This window comes from Coregonus clupeaformis, chromosome 5 (assembly GCF_020615455.1).
Source record: "Coregonus clupeaformis isolate EN_2021a chromosome 5, ASM2061545v1, whole genome shotgun sequence".
In the NCBI taxonomy this organism is placed as follows: domain Eukaryota; kingdom Metazoa; phylum Chordata; class Actinopteri; order Salmoniformes; family Salmonidae; genus Coregonus; species Coregonus clupeaformis.
The window spans coordinates 39,260,190-39,272,881 of NC_059196.1; positions in this window are offsets into that span (position 1 = coordinate 39,260,190).

Here is a 12,692-nt window from a genome sequence, read left to right on the forward strand (position 1 = left end):
TCACGTTGATTTGGACAAAGTGTGTTCAAGGTTTTTTCGCGTGACAGGGGTCGCGTCGGACCAAAGGGCACCCTATTCCCTATTTAGTGCACTACTTTTGACCAGGCCTGGTCAAAGTAGTGCACTAATATAAGGGGATAGGGTGCCAATTGGGAATGAGGTGGTGGAGCAATCCGCCTGCTATGCCATGAATTGCACAACCCAATGTGTCCATATCAGGGCTTTGAGGTCGTTTTTTCCTCAACACAGGATTGTAGGCCTATGCATGAAGCTAGAGATGTTTGCCAACAACATGTTGGTATTTTAACGAGTCAAGCCCTATCGACTCACCTACCAGTAGATAAACCCAGATTATGTAACATACAGTGCATTCGTAACCCCCTTTTCCACATTTTGTAACGTTACAGTGTAAACAGGTTTTTCGAAATTTTTCGAAATGTATAAAAAATAACAAACTTATAATTGTTCAATTATTATATAAAATTCTTGCTACCAATATAATGTTATTTATATGGGGGATACAATTTTCCCAGCTCTGCAGATTTTGCTGCGAAGAGACAGAATCATTAGATCATTTGTTTTGGTACTGTCCATTTGTAGCTTGTTTTTGGACACAGGTCCAGAAATGGCTGAAGGATTGCAATATTTACCTGGAGCTAACCTTGCAGATAGCATTTCTGGGTGATCTGAGAAGTCATAGTCAATTGATCAATAATATAATAATACTTTTAGCAAAAATGTTTATTTTCAATTTACAATCTGTAGAAACAATGAGAATAGAAAGGTTCAGAACTTTTGTAAAACATCACAGTACAGTTGAAAAATATATGGCAAATAGAAATCCAATATGGATGGTGTTAAGAGATAGATTGGTGGTGTTTAATGGAGTTGAAGGATGGGACTAACAACAACTAATAACAACAACATAACTAATAATGTAAGCATACTGTGTCCATAATAAGTATATAGGTTATAGGTTGAGAGCTTTTGTGAAAGAGCACAGTTAGAAAGATATGGCATATAGAAGCAAACCGGATGGACATCATGAAAATGATCGGAGAGGTTGAGGGTATTGGAAGTTCAGGAGTAAAAACAAACAAAATAGAATTATTGTAAAATTGACTGTGTCCATAAAATGTATATAGTATGTATAAGCTGGAAGTAGAGGCCTAAGCGTTGTTGTTCACTAGTTTACTCCAATTAGGGAAGGGGTGGTGGGGTTGGAAAGTAATTAAGGGAAAAATATTTTAAAAAAGGATATGTATATGTATGTATGTGTATATATATGCGAGAAAGAAAAAACATATGGGGGATTGAAAGTGATGCAGACAATTACATTGATGGAAGTTACAATCTATCTGCAATATTAAAGCTGATCTACCCCCTGCCACAAAAAAAATATATATATATATATATATATTTGCATAAGTATTCATGCTATGAGACACGAAATTGAGCTCAGGTGCATCCTGTTTCCATTGATCATCCTTGAGATGTTTCTACAACTTGATTGGAGTCCACCTGTGGTAAATTCAATTGATTGGACATGATTTGCAAAGGCACACGCCTGTCTATTTAAGGTCCCACAGTTGACATTGCATGTCAGAGCAAAAACCAAGCCATGAGGTCGAAGGAATTGTCCGTAGAGCTCCCAGACAGAATTGTGTCGAGGCACAGATCTGGGGAAGGGTACCTAAAAATGTCTGCAGCGTTGAAGGTCCCCAAGAACACAGTGGCCTCCATCATTCTTAAATGGAAGAAGTTTGGAACCACCCATAGACCCTTCCTAGAGCTGGCCGCCAGGCCAAACTGAGCAATCGGGCGAGAAGGGCCTTGGTCAGGGAGGTGACCAAGAACCTGATGGTCACTCTGACAGAGCGCCAGAGTTCCTCTGTGGAGATGGGAGAACCTTCCAGAAGGACAACCATCTCTGCAGCACTCCACCAATCAGGCCATTATGGTAGAGTGGTCAGACGGAAGCCACTCCTCAGTAAAAGGCACATGACAGTCTGCTTGGAGTTTGCCAAAAGGCAAGGTCTGATGAAACCAAGATTGAACTCTTTGGCCTGAATGCCAAGTGTCACGTCTGGAGGAAACCTGGCATCATCCCTACGGTGAAGCATGGTGGTGGCAGCATCATGCTGTGGGGATGTTTTTCAGCGGCAGGGACTGGGAGACTAGTCAGGATCGAGGGAAAGATTAACAGCGCAAAGTACAGTGAAATCCTTGATGAAAACCTGCTCCAGAGCACTCAGGACCTCAGACTGGGGCGACGGTTCACCTTCCAACAGGATAACGACCCTAAGCATACAGCCAAGACAACACAGGAGTGGCTTCAGGACAAGTCTCTGAATGTCCTTGAGTGGCCCAGCCAGAGCTCAGACTTGAACCTGATCTAACATCTCTGGAGAGACCTGAAAATAGCTGTGCATCAATGCTCCCCATCCAACCTGACAGCTTGAGAGGATCTGCAGAAAATAATGGGAGAAACTCCCCAAATACAGGTGTGCCAAGCTTGTAGCGTCATACCCAAGAAGACTCAAGGCTGTAATCGCTGCCAAAGGTGCTTCAACAAAGTACTGAGTAAAGGGTCTGAATACTTATGTAAATGTGATATTTCAGTTTTTGTATTTAAAAAAAATAAATTAGCAAACATTTCTAAACACCTGTTTTTGCTTTATCATTATGGGGTATTGTGTGTAGATTGATGAGGGTGAAAAACCTGTTTAATCAATTTTAGAATAAGGTTGTAACCTAACAAAATGTGGAAAAAGTCAAGAGGTCTGAATACTGTAAATAGGCCCTCAAATCCTCAGAGTTCTACAGCTGCACCTTCAAGAGCATCTTGACTGGCTGCATGACTGCTTAGTATGACAATAGCACCGCCCTCCATCGCATGGCGCTACAGAGGGTGGTGCAGACTGCCATCCAGGACCTCTATATCAGGCGGTGTGAAAGGAAGGCCCGGGAAATTGTAAATGACTCCGGCCACCAAAGCCAAAGACTCTTCTCTCTGCTGCCGCACGGCAAACGGTGCCGGTGCATCAAGTCCGACACCAACAGGCTCCTGAACAGCTTCCAAGCCATAAGACTGCTAAATAGCTAACTAATTAGCTAATTAAATGGCTACATGGATTATCTGAGGTGACCCTATTTTATGGTATTTTTTATTTTTTGCACAGTCTCTATGCACACTCACAGGGCCTTACACACTCATACACACTGACACTCCAACACACACACATAATATGCACATACATTCATACTGACTTTACACACACATACACCCACTCAGATACAATCATCATGTATAGATGCTGCTGCCACTCTGTTTATTATACATCCTGATGCCTAGTCACCTTACCCCTGTACATACTGTATCTACCTCCCTGCACATTGTTAAGACCAGACCTATCAATCAACACTTCAAATCCGAACCCAGACCTACCAATCACCACTTCAAAAACCGAACCCAGACCTATCACTCACCACTTCAAAAACCGAACCCAGACCTACCACTCACCACTTCAAAACCGAACCCAGACCTACCAATCACCACTTCAAAACCGAACCCAGACCTACCAATCACCACTTCAAAAACCGAACCCAGACCTATCACTCACCACTTCAAATCCGAACCCAGACCTACCAATCACCACTTCAAAACCGAACCCAGACCTATCACTCACCACTTCAAAACCGAACCCAGACCTACCAATCACCACTTCAAAACCGAACCCAGACCTACCAATCACCACTTCAAAACCGAACCCAGACCTATCACTCACCACTTCAAAACCGAATCCAGACCTATCACTCACCACTTCAAAACCGAACCCAGACCTACCAATCACCACTTCAAAACCGAACCCAGACCTATCACTCACCACTTCAAAACCGAACCCAGACCTACCAATCACCACTTCAAAACTGAACCCAGACCTACCAATCACCACTTCAAAAACCGAACCCAGACCTATCACTCACCACTTCAAAACCGAACCCAGACCTATCACTCACCACTTCAAAACCGAATCCAGACCTACCAATCACCACTTCAAAACCGAACCCAGACCTATCACTCACCACTTCAAAACCGAACCCAGACCTACCAATCACCACTTCAAAACCGAACCCAGACCTACCAAAAAACCCAGTGCTGTTTCCCTCTGCTTCTGTACATAGTAATTAATGGATGAGTCCCAAATGGCACCCTATTCCCTATTTAGTGCATGATAGGGTGCCTAGCCTCTGCTTCTGTTCACTAGTAGTAATTAATGTAATTTAGTATTCATGCAGTAGATGTGATTTGTTTAATCAGGGGAGCTGTAACTTCTCGCCGCAGCACTAATTGCTGTTGACTAAGGAAGTTCTCCTCTTATGTGAAAGAAGAGAAATGCATGAATACATTATAGGGGTTGGCTGTTGCTGTTCCCGGGTTCTGTTTTTGGTTGTAGGGGGTTCGGTTGCTTCCACACTCTGAATGTTCAATCTACCATCATGAAGAGGCGAAGACTAGTGGGACTTTTTTGCTCTCTCAGTAAACATCTACAGAGCTATAGTCTGCTCTTATTGCTTCAGGGCAGAAGGAGGAAGTTCTGGTGAAAAGAGTCTCAGATAAAAGCATCTGAAAAACAAAGTGGGAGAGAGCGAGAGAGAGAGAGGTGGGGGAGAGAGAGTGTGAGAGAGAGAGAGAGTGGGGGTAAACAGAGAGGGTGAGAGAGACCGAGAGAGGGTGAGAGAGAAATAAAGGTTAGTTGATAATTTAATTTGTCATGAAAAAGTGATTATTCACAGTGATTTTAGATATGAATATATTTAATGGTCACAACACAACATGGGTGTGGGTCTAGATTCTTCCTAGTGCTGTTATCAGGGACCGTACGTATCAAGCGTCTCATCGTAGGTGTGCCGATTTTATGATCGGTTTTGTCCTTTAGATCACAATGAATAAGATGACACGGACAGGTGGGACCTCATCCTGGATCAGCACTCCTACTCTGAGAAGCTTGATACAAACAGCCCCTTAATATTTGAATGGTCAGTGGACTACATGGTAGCCCAGTGTTGAACTCTGTGTGGACATTACTATACAGAGCCCTCTGTTGGGAATCAGTGGAACAGAAGCCCTGACCCGTCTCTTTACAATGAAAGTGTTTTTAATCAACATCTCAGTATTTTCTTAGATTAGTCAGGATTTTTATACAGCATTTGTACATCAGATTGGTAATCAAAAAGGCCCTTGTCAGCTGCACTATAATATCAGTCAATATTGTATCTTTTTATATTTCTATATCTATTTCTTATATTCTATGTTTTTAGTGTGAAATTAATTTTTATTTTTAGATGCTGAGGAGCGATGTTTGAGCCCAACTCCCGCAGCTTTAACGGAGAATCTCCAGTTAGAACAGATCATCTCCAGCTAGAACATAGAATCTCCAGATAGAACAGATCATCTCCAGTTAGAACATAGAATCTCCAGATAGAACAGATCATCTCCAGTTAGAACAGATCATCTCCAGCTAGAACATAGAATCTCCAGCTAGAACAGATCATCTCCAGCTAGAACAGATCTCCTCCAGCTAGAACAGATCTCCTCCAGCTAGAACAGATCATCTCCAGCTAGAACAGATCATCTCCAGCTAGAACAGATCATCTCCAGCTAGAACAGATCTCCTCCAGCTAGAACAGATAATCTCCAGCTAGAACAGAGGACCTGCATTCCAAATCGTACCCTATCCTTTATATAGTGCTATAGTGCCCATAGGGCTCTGGTCAAAAGTAGTGCACGATATAGGGAATAGGGTGACATTTGGGACGCAGGCAGAGAACATCAGTGCTGAGCTGCATTGATCTCTGAGGTCAGGAGACAGGATCATTAGCTGCTCACTCCTGTCGTTGATGGCTGCCCTGTAGCACGGTTGCTCTGTCCTTGACCCAGCTGCTCCTCTGATCTGGACGTGTTTTCAACAGCCAGTATATAGAAGAAACCTCACTACTAGACAACTACTGTAAAGCGGGTAGGAATTTTATTAAGTATACATTAAAAAAAAACATCTGATCTGTGACGTTGATATGATTTTTGTTTCTATCAAAGTGTTTTAATTTCCTCTCCCAGGACTGTATGTTAACTACACAGAGGGGGGTCTTATAAGCCCCCTACTACAACACTAAAACAAGGTTTTTCATATTTATTTCTGGTAAAACCTGTTAGAAGGGACAAACTAAACTCAGCAAAAAAAAAGAAACGTCCTCTCACTGTCAACTGCGTTTTTTTTTTAAGCAAACTTAACGTGTGTAAATATTTTGTATGAACATAACAAGATTCAACAACTGAGACTTAAACTGAACAAGTTCCGCAGACGTGACTAACAGAAACCACTTTTTTTTTATGGGGGGGTCGAAGGATTAATTTTATACTATTCCAGGTATTCCTTAGAGGTGGGGTTTCAAGTGTCTCCGGAAGGTGGTCAGTGACTCAACTGTCCTGGCGTCGTGGGGGAGCTTGTTCCACCATTGGGGTGCCAGAGACGCGAATAGCTTTGACTGGGCTGAGCGGGAACTGTGCTTCCGTAGAGGTAGGAGGCCAGAGGTGGATGAACGTAGTGCCCTCGTTTGGGTGTAGGGTCTGATCAGAGCCTGAAGGTAAGGAGGTGCCGTTCCCCTCACAGCTCCGTAGGCAAGCACCATGGTCTTGTAGTAGATGCGAGCCTCAACTGGAAGCCAGTGGAGTGTGCGGAGGAGCGGGTGACATGAGAGAACTTGGGAAGGTTGAACACCAGACGGGCTGCAGCGTTCTAGATAAGTTGTAGGGGGTTAATGGCACAGGCAGGGAGCCCAGCCAACAGCGAGTTGCAGTAATCCAGACGGGAGATGACAAGTGCCTGGATTAGGACCTGTGCCGCTTCCTGTGTACTGCAGTGCATCTCCTCCTCATGGACTGCACCAGATTTGTCAGTTATTGCTGTGAGATGTTACCCCACTCTTCCACCAAGGCACCTGCAAGTTCCTGGACATTTCTGGGGGGAATGGCCCTAGCCCTCACCCTCCGATCCAACAGGTCCCAGACGTGCTCAATGGGATTGAGATCCGGGCTCTTCGCTGGCCATGGCAGAACACTGACATTACTGTCTTGCAGGAAATCACGCACAGAACGAGCAGTATGGCTGGTGGCATTGTCATGCTGGACGGTCATGTCAGGATGAGCCTGCAGGAAGGGTACCACATGAGGGAGGAGGATGTCTTCCCTGTAACGCACAGCGTTGAGATTGCCTGCAATGACAAAATGCTCAGTCCAATGATGCTGTGACACACTGCCCCAGACCATGACAGACCCTCCACCTCCAAATCGATCCCGCTCCAGAGTACAGGCCTCAGTGTAACGCTCATTCCTTCGACGATAAACGGAATCTTACCATCACCCTGGTGAGACAAAACTACGACTCGTCAGTGAAGAGCACTTTTTGCCAGTCCTGTCTGGTCCAGCGACGGTGGGTTTGTGCCCATAGGCGACGTTGTTGCCGGTGATTTCTGGTGAGGACCTGCCTTACAACAGGCCTACAAGCCCTCAGTCCAGCCTCTCTCAGCCTATTGCGTATAGTCTGAGCACTGATGGAGGGATTGTGCGTTCCTGGTGTAACTCGGGCAGTTGTTGTTGCCATCCAGGTGTGATGTTCGGATGTACCAATCCTGTGCAGGTTTTGTTACACGTGGTCTGCCACTGTGAGGACGATCAGCTGTCCGTCCTGTCTCCCTGTAGCGCTGAATTAGGCGTCTCACAGTACGGACATTGCAATTTATTGCCCTGGCCACATCTGCAGTCCTCATGCCTCCTTGCAGCATGCCTAAGGCACGTTCACACAGATGAGCAGGGACCCTGGGCATCTTTCTTTTGGTGTTTTTCAGAGTCAGTAGAAAGGCCTCTTTAGTGTCCTAAGTTTTCATAACTGTGACCTTAATTGCCTACCGTCTGTAAGCTGTTAGTGTCTTAACGACCGTTCCACAGGTGCATGTTCATTAATTGTTTATGGTTCATTGAACAAGCATGGGGAAACAGTGTTTAAACCCTTTACAATGAAGATCTGTGAAGTTATTTGGATTTTTACGAATTATCTTTGAAAGACAGGGTACTGAAAAAGGGACGTTTCTTTTTTTGCTGAGTTTATGTATACTTGCAAATTCAAAATGTATTTACAAATCAGTCACACTCCCTACATAGTGCACTTCTTTTGACCAGAGCACTATGGGTAGTGGTTAAAGGTAGTGCACCATGTAGGGAATAGGGTGCCATTTGAGACATTACCATCCCCTTCAGTCAAGGACGTCTTCTCTAAAATGTAACTCCAAACCTATGTCGTCTGTCCATTAAACTATTATCCTCTCTGCATAATAAGACCCTGTATATACAGTACATGAATGCAATGTAGATTGGGAGAAATAGGTGTTGAGCCCCAGACAGACCTGTGAGGAGAGAGGAAAGTTGCGGTTCCTATTTGCTTGGGCATTATTCTGCTTGGCTGAGCATGACGCCTTTCAACGCTCAGGCAGACAGGGAGGGAGACACTGGGCCATGTGCCGTGTGGTTCAGCTAGCTCCCCATGCTTCAGTCCCAGGAGGAAGTGAACAAGAGAGAAAACACCTGGTGACTTCTGTTCTGCATCTACTCAGGAGCAGCTGACCGGTCTGAGACAAGACTGGGCTGGGGGTCCATGAGACTGGGGGTCCATGAGGCTGGGGGTCCATGAAGCTGGGGGTCAGTGCAGCTGTCATATAGAGGGCTGGGGGTCTATGAGGCAGTCATATGGAGGGCTGGGGGTCTATGCAGTGTTCAGTTCAGTCATTTCAGGAAGTTAATTGAAATGTATTAATTGAAAATGGGCTGCCACTGTTTCCTACTAGGATTTTTCAATTAATTGATTAGAATGTAATTTAACTTCTTACTGAATTGGCTGAATTCAAAACTGAATTGACCCCCAAGCCTGCGTTTGAGAGCTGTGTGGACTCAACCCTGGACTGAGGAGCGATGGATGGATACAGGACGGTGATAACTGATGTGGTCCGGAGCTATAGAGATTAAGGGTACATCCCAAATGGTACCCTATTCCATACATCGTGCACTACTTTGGGACGCTACCATCCCCTATGGCAGGTTTCCAGACAGACCAGACTGACTCCAGCTGTCAGACAGAAGCAGCCGAGTCAGCTCTGCTCTCTCTTCTCCTCTCCAGCTGTCAGACAGAAGCAGCCGAGTCAGCTCTGCTCTCTCTTCTCCTCTCCAGCTGTCAGACAGAAGCAGCCGAGTCAGCTCTGCTCTCTCTTCTCCTCTCCAGCTGTCAGACAGAAGCAGCCGAGTCAGCTCTGCTCTCTCTTCTCCTCTCCAGCTGTCAGACAGAAGCAGCCGAGTCAGCTCTGCTCTCTCTTCTCCTCTCCAGCTGTCAGACAGAAGCAGCCGAGTCAGCGCTGCTCTCTCTTCTCCTCTCCAGCTGTCAGACAGAAGCAGCCGAGTCAGCTCTGCCCTCTCTTCTCCTCTCCAGCTGTCAGACAGAAGCAGCCGAGTCAGCTCTGCTCTCTCTTCTCCTCTCCAGCTGTCAGACAGAAGCAGCCGAGTCAGCTCTGCTCTCTCTTCTCCTCTCCAGCTGTCAGACAGAAGCAGCCGAGTCAGCTCTGCTCTCTCTTCTCCTCTCCAGCTGTCAGACAGAAGCAGCCGAGTCAGCGCTGCTCTCTCTTCTCCTCTCCAGCTGTCAGACAGAAGCAGCCGAGTCAGCTCTGCTCTCTCTTCTCCTCTCCAGCTGTCAGACAGAAGCAGCCGAGTCAGCTCTGCTCTCTCTTCTCCTCTCCAGCTGTCAGACAGAAGCAGCCGAGTCAGCTCTGCTCTCTCTTCTCCTCTCCAGCTGTCAGACAGAAGCAGCCGAGTCAGCTCTGCTCTCTCTTCTCCTCTCCAGCTGTCAGACAGAAGCAGCCGAGTCAGCTCTGCTCTCTCTTCTCCTCTCCAGCTGTCAGACAGAAGCAGCCCGAGTCAGCGCTGCTCTCTCTTCTCCTCTCCAGCTGTCAGACAGAAGCAGCCGAGTCAGCGCTGCTCTCTCTTCTCCTCTCCAGCTGTCAGACAGAAGCAGCCGAGTCAGCTCTGCTCTCTCTTCTCCTCTCCAGCTGTCAGACAGAAGCAGCCGAGTCAGCTCTGCTCTCTCTTCTCCTCTCCAGCTGTCAGACAGAAGCAGCCGAGTCAGCTCTGCTCTCTCTTCTCCTCTCCAGCTGTCAGACAGAAGCAGCCGAGTCAGCTCTGCTCTCTCTTCTCCTCTCCAGCTGTCAGACAGAAGCAGCCGAGTCAGCTCTGCTCTCTCTTCTCCTCTCCAGCTGTCAGACAGAAGCAGCCGAGTCAGCTCTGCTCTCTCTTCTCCTCTTTGTGGAAGAACAGAACACATCCTGTTTTTGTTTTTTTATCGTCGTCACCCAAATGGCAACCTATTCCCTATATAGTGCACTGCCTTTGACCAGGGCTCATATAAGTAGTGCACTATGTAGGGAATAGGGTGCCATTTTGGGACGCATGGCTGGATATCAGTTCCCATCAATCACACTAAAAACACAGCACAGGAGATGGTGGTCCGCACTTCCCATCAGAGAGCCAGGCCAAAGGAAATCTATTGATGTACCCTATAGTAGCCAGTGGGGAAACATCTGCTCAGATTCATCAATTGTTTGGATTGTGAATCGATGACTTCACAGTGTACACTTTGGAATACATATACTGTACAAAGCAGAGGAGGCTGGTGGACGGAGATATAGGAGGATTGGCTCATTTTAATGGATGGAAGGAAAGGTATCAACCATATCAAACACCTGGTTTCCATACCTTTGATACCGTTCCAGTTATTCCATTCCAGCCATTACAATGATCCCATCCTCCTATTTCTCCACCCACCAGCCACCACTGGAACAGAGGTTCACCTAGATAATATCAATATATTGGAACAAAAAATATTCCATGCACGTGAACAAATACCTTTACCAAGCTTAGCCTATGGCATAAAGTAAATGGTACCTGGAACAAGTCTATGGTAAAAGGTTAATGTTACCTACACTAAGTCTATAGTATGGTAAAAGGTTAATGTTACCTACACTAAGTCTATAGTATGGTAAAAGGTTCATGTTACCTACATTAAGTCTATAGTAATGTTACCCTTATTTCTCCAACATGTTGTTGCTGGATCATCCATATAGAGGGAGGTTATATACAGTAGCTTCTCCTCATGTGCCCTTCTATCTACTGCAGGGTTCTTCAATTCCTGTCCTGGAGGGCCCGAAACACCTCTGTTTTTCATCCTCTCCTTCTAATCAGGGGCTAATTCAGACCTGGGACACCAGGAGAGTGCAATTAACTACCAGGTAGAAATAAAAAACAGAAGTGTTTCGGCCCTCCAGGACCGGAATTGAAGAACCCTGATCTACTGGATTCAAACGCAGGCAATATCCTCTATTCCTGGGGGAAAGCAGGTGGCAATATGTAACCGAAGACAGTGACATTTGAAAAATCCCTGAAAATGATTCCCCCCATATCATAATCTGAACATTGTGCTCTTGTATAGCTCCAACCTTTAGTAAGATCACATTGTGTGTGTGCACTGCAGCAAATCCCCTCCACATATTCAAAGGCCTTTTATGTAGTCCTGGGATGTTCCCAGAGTGAGCGGAGAGAGAGAGGCAAGGTGAGACCACTGAAGCATGTTTCTGCTGTGGGTGGATTATTCATGACCACGGGAATTATTGTGAGTTTTTTTTTTTTTTTTTTGTATCACAGGAATGGATGCCTTTAAGCCTGGTTGGGTGTGAGACGGGATGGAGACGGTGAGACGTGACGGCCGCAGGCTGCAGCAGTGACATGAGGGAGGTAGACGGTGAGACGTGACGTGAGGGCTGCAGCAGTGACATGAGGGAGGGAATGGAATGCAGTGCAGACTCAGGCTGACTCAGAGGTCACGAGCTAGCAAGGTCAAGGAGAGACTCTTCAACCTCCATGGTGTAGCTAACCCATATGGAAAAGATATTGAAGAATTTAACAAGATTCTTATATGGCAGCAAATACACTGAGAAGATTCATAGAAGATTCTAGAAACAGGAAGAGGGGAGGTGGGGGGGACAGGAGGAGGAGAGAAGGAGGCACTGGCAGCCCCTGCAAGGTGTGGGGCCCACAAGCTCTTGAGGACCATGTGCCTGTCATCGATGTTATTTAAAAAATATATATAAATCATTTTGACCATTTTGGTTTTAGAAGTGGGGGGGACGTAACTTGGCGGAGGGTATGGGGGTCCTCCCATTATTCGGGTCATCTAAAGTTCATTTCCTGCATTTCTGCACAGTCTAACATGACACATGGCCCTTCTAACCATCTCTATTTAGAACAACAAAAACTAAGCATAAAAAATTCCCACAGTCATCAAGATGGGTAAGAGATCATTATTAAATACACTATATATACAAAAGTATGTGGACACTATTTCTAATTAGTGGATTTGGCAATTTCAGCCACACCCGTTGCTGACAGGTGTACAAATTCGAGCACACAGCCATGCAATCTCAATAGACAAACATTGGCAGTAGAATGGCCTTACTGAAGAGCTCAGTGACTTTCAACGTGGCACCGTCATAGGATGCCACCTTTCCAACAAGTTAGTTCGTCAAGTTTCTGCCCTGCTAGA